Genomic DNA, 5,312 nt, shown 5'->3' with positions numbered 1-5,312 from the left:
AGCTTTTGTTATCCATATCCTTGTTTACCTATATGGGTTGGATTATTATTAGTTAGCTTTATGCTATTGCTCAACTCTAATCAATGAACATGATGAGATTATCTATGATACGCTGTTTTCCCTTCTCTTATTATGATGTTGTACTTGTGGCTTTAAGGGGGCTCGAGCGGTTTCTCGAGTGCCTCTCCGTAAGGACCTGTTCTATGGATGACCGCCCGGGAAAACAGTGCAACCATGAGAGTGGAATGGGGTGCCCTTAGCTGAATAATTAGAGGATCCGGGGTGTAGTTCGCTTCGCCGTCGTGCCGTCAATGGGGCTCGGTGTATGCGGCTCGCTCTGCCAAGGTTGATTTGTCCCTTGGGGAGGAGTGCGGTACATTTAGGAAACCTAACGGACGACTACAGCCCCGGGGAATCTTTGTAAAGGCTACGTAGTGAAACCCTGCCTATTCACCTTGGTAGTGTTTAAGGGTTTGATCGGCCCGAGGCAAGAGGGAATCACGGCTTGTGGGTAAAGTGCACAACCTCTGCAGAGTGTTTGAAAATTGATATATCAGCCGTGCTCGCGGTTATGAGCGGCCAAGGGAGCTCCAGTGATTAGTGGTACTTGATCAGAGATACTTTGGTACAGGTGACTATGAGATCGATGGTTTTGGTTATGACTATGGTGCTGGTAAGTGGTATTCTTTCCGTTTGGAAAGGGTACATCGGGCTAATAACTTGGGTTAAAGCTAAAACCTGGCCTTCTATTAGTAAATAATAATCTGACCAACTAAAAGCAACTACTTGACTTATCCCCACATAAAAGCTAGTCCACTACAGCCAAACAAGATACTTGCTGAGTATGTTGATGTGTACTCACCCTTGCTCTACACACCAAACCCCCCTATCCCCAGGTTGTCAGCATTGCAACCACTGCTCAGGCGAAGATGAACCTGTGGAAGGAGACTTCCAGGAGTTCCAAGACTACGACGAGTTCTAGGCGTGGGTTAGCGGCAACCCCAAGTCGGCTGCCTGTGAAGGCCGCGGTTATCTACGTTTCTTTTCCGCACTTTGATTTACTGTAAGAACTTTATGGACGTCTTAGACGTATGATGTAATCGACTATTTCCCTTCTTAATACTATTTTGAGCACTGTGTGATGATGTCCATGTTATGTAACTGATGTGTACGTGAATTACTGATCCTGGCACGTACATGGTTCGCATTCGGCTTGCCTTCTAAAACCGGGTGTGACATAAGTGGTATCAAAGCCGTGCTGATTGTAGGACCGCTAACCAAGAGTAGAATGGTCGTTCTAAGGACTATAGACCTCTGTCCCTGCCTTGACTTTGATATCCCTTCAAAAGTTGGTCATACCGACCAAACCTATGTTCTACTATATATTATACCTTGCTGAAAAATCATGTTTTATTCTAATCCTTCATTTATTTATGATTCATTACTTGCTGGTCATATTGATTCTGTTCTCACCCTTTTGCTTGCGATGTCTTTTGTAGATGGCTCGACTTAGAAACACTGCACGAAAGTCTGTCATCCCCTTCTTACCCTCCCGCCTTGTTGAGCGTCCGCTTCGCCGTCCCGTGGCCGGACAGTCCAGCCACTTGGAGAGACTGCACCACCGCCTGCATGAGGAGCAGGAACGTCGACGACAGGAGCAGCAAGGCTCTTCCTTCTCGCTCCACCAGGAGATAGAGTCCGTGAGGAGCTGCTCCCCTGTGCTTCCTCTAGAGGCGCCCCCTGCACCATCACTGGGCGCCCCAGCTTCTGGAGTAGCTGCTGGAGGAGACCCAGATGACGGAGGTGGCGACGACAGCTCGAGCCACGACACCGACTTCTCTGCTAACCGTGAGCCGGAAGGATGGGTTGCTCGACCCATCACTCGCGACGCTGCTCGCGGGTGTCACTTCCATGATGCGCTTGACACCCTGCCACGTCGGGCACTTAACCGGCGTACTTGGTCTATCGAGTATCGCTGTGTGGTCTACCAGCATAGTCGCGGGGTCTACCCGGACCGCTGGGAGGCGACCTGCTTGGTGCGCCGTCCGGAGAACAGTCTCCAGGGTGCGGAGGCCTGCTCAGAGCACTATTCTATCTCTGAGCGGGACTCAGCTGAGGCAGTCATGCAAGATGCTGCACGGCGTGCGCTTTCGCACTACTGCTCGGTTTTCGGTGGGGTAGCTGATGGCCTTGACCTGAAGTATTACCCCCACCGTCCATCTGGCAGCACAAGAGGCGTGATTGTCTCACCTGTCGGTGAGGGCAATCCTAGGTTGAGCAGCACAGTCAACCTAGCCGCCGTGCTAAACACGGAGCTGGACCATGCATTAGACGAGTTGAGTAGGGCTCGTGCTGAGATCGCCCTGCTGCGGGCTGAGCGCGCGGAACGTCGTCACCTGGATGATGGTTCCCCCGCTCCCGTCGGGACTCAGCACCCGTACCGCTCACCTCGGCGTGGACACCAGTCTTATGGCAATCCCGACTGCAAGACCACGATAACTCTAGAACCATAGCTCGTTAGAGTTGGATCTTGTAATTAATATGAAATATATACGTAGAAGCTACAGTCTTAGCGTTAGTCTTGGTCTTAGCTAGTCTTAGTTAGACAGGGTAGTTTGCTATATCCTGTGCATCTATGTTGTCATGATGAACTATGTTTGGTTTGAATCTTTGTAATGACTGTCACCAGAGTGTGGGTATCCCCTGCATTTTGGTTTACCTATTATGTTAATGGAGTTAGTTATATAGTTGGGAAACCTTTTTTATTCCACTTTCCTCTTTATCTGAGAAGCTGTGTGGTCTGTGTTGGAGATCAGTGAAGATGCTCATCTGTTCAGTGCTGTTGAAGAATTCTATACTCTTTTCTTATGCTGCAAGATTTGCCAGATCAGTTCTGATGTGTGGTTGCATTCTGCAGATGTCAGAGAACAGGCGCAGTGGAGGAAGGCGTGCTCAGCAGGAGCGAGCCGCTCAACAGGAGGAGGTGCCCCAGCAGCAGCACCTGCCGCCCCCGCCCCCGATGTCCATCGAGCAGATGTTTCTGATGCAGACTCAGGCAGTTCAAGCCATCGGTCAGACTTTGGCCGCCATTCAACAGCAGCAGCAGGCCCCACCTCAGCCTCAGATGCCTTAGATGCCCAGAGACAAGCGTGCTGAATTCATGAGAGGTCATCCACCAACGTTCGCTCATTCTTCTGACCCCATGGATGCTGAAGACTGGCTGCGCACTGTGGAGCGGGAGTTGCATACCGCTCAGTGTGATGACAGGGAGAAGGTCCTGTATGGTCCCCGTCTGTTGAGAGGAGCAGCTCAGTCATGGTGGGAGTCTTACCTCGCCACACCCATGCCCACCCTGACGCCATCACCTGGGAAGAGTTCAGAGGAAGCTTCCGTCAGTACCATGTTCCTGCAGGTCTGATGACAGTGAAGAAGGAGGAGTTCCTGGCCCTCAAGCAAGGGTCATCGTCTGTCAGTGAGTACCGGGACAGGTTTCTGCAATTGTCTCGCTATGCTCCTGAAGATGTCAACACCGACGCCAAGCGACAGTACCGTTTCCTGAGAGGCTTGGTTGACCCTCTGCAGTACCAACTGATGAATCACACCTTCCCGACATTCCAGCACCTGATTGACAGAGCAATCATGACAGAGAAAGCGTAAGGAGATGGAGGATCGTAAGCGCAAGATCAGTGGACCCCAGCCTGGAAGCAGCAATCGTCCTCGTTTCTCAGGCAATCAACCTCAGCAGTTCAGGCAGAACCAGCGTCCACCTCAGTAGCATCAACAGTTTCAAAGGCAGTATCCTCAGCATCAGTACCAGAACTGTCAGAGCAATCAGTCAGGAGGTCAGTTTCAGAGGCAGAATCAGCAAGCACCTCATCTTCCTACCCCAACAGCCCAGCAGAACAATCAGGCAGCACCAGCTCAGGTTGGAAACAGAGCATGTTTCCACTGTGGAGAGCAAGGCCACTGGGTGATGCAATGTTCGAAGAAGGCAGCCCAGCAGCAGTCAGGCCCCAATGCCCCAGCGAAGCAGAACGTGCCTCAGCCTGGATCAGGCAATCGCTCTCAGTCGCGCTATAATCATGGAAGGCGGAACCACTTGGAGGCTGAAGCAGTTCAGGAGATCCCCGTCATGATAGTAGGTATGTTCCCAGTCGACTCCCATATTGCAGAAGTGTTATTTGATACTGGAGCAACACATTCTTTCATTACTGCATCATGGGTAGAAGCACATAATCTTCCAATTACTACCATGTCAACCCCCATTCAAATGGACTCAGTCGGTGGTAGAATTCGAGCCGATAGCATTTGTTTGAATATAAGTGTGGAAATAAGGGGGATAGCGTTTCCCGCCAACCTTATAGTAATGGGTACTCAGGGAATAGATGTCATCCTAGGGATGAATTGGCTAGATAAGTATCAGGCAGTTATCAGTTGTGATAAAAGGACCATCAAGTTGGTGTCCCCACTAGGAGAGGAAGTGGTGACTGAGTTAGTCCCGCCTGAGCCAAAGAAAGGAAGTTGTTATCAGCTAGCTGTTGATAGCAGTGAAGCAGTCGCAATTGAGAGTATCAGGGTTGTGTCTGAGTTCCCAGATGTGTTTCCAAAGGACTTACCGGGTATGCCACCAGAGCGGAAAGTTGAGTTTGCCATAGAGCTTCTTCCTGGAACCGCCCCTATCTTCAAGAGAGCTTACAGAATATCCGGACCAGAGTTGGTTGAACTTAAGAAGCAGATTGATGAGCTATCAGAGAAAGGTTACATCCGGCCAAGCACCTCGCCTTGGGCCGCCCCTGTCCTATTTGTGGAGAAGAAAGATGGCACCAAGAGGATGTGTATTGATTATCGAGTTTTGAATGAGGTCACGATCAAGAACAAGTATCCCTTGCCCAGAATAGAAGATCTGTTCGACCAGTTGAGAGGAGCCAGTGCGTTCTCCAAGATTGATCTGAGGTCAGGTTATCATCAGCTCAGGATCCGACCTTCGGACATTCCGAAGACGACATTCATTACCAAGTATGGTTTGTATGAGTTCACGGTGATGTCTTTTGGTTTGACCAATGCGCCAGCGTTCTTCATGAACTTGATGAACAGTGTATTCATGGATTACCTTGATAAGTTTGTGGTGGTATTCATTGATGACATTCTGATTTATTCTCAAAGCGAAGAAGAGGTTCAGAGTCAAAGGCAAGCTAGCACCCCGCTACATTGGTCCGTATCAGATCCTTGCAAGACGTGGAGAAGTGGCCTATCAGCTCAGTTTGCCCGAGAATTTGTCTGCTGTGCATGATGTTTTTCATGTGTCTCAGTTG

The sequence above is a fragment of the Zea mays genome, chromosome 8 (assembly GCF_902167145.1).
Source record: "Zea mays cultivar B73 chromosome 8, Zm-B73-REFERENCE-NAM-5.0, whole genome shotgun sequence".
Classification (NCBI taxonomy): Eukaryota; Viridiplantae; Streptophyta; class Magnoliopsida; order Poales; family Poaceae; genus Zea; species Zea mays.
Note: the sequence above shows the minus strand (reverse complement) of the source record.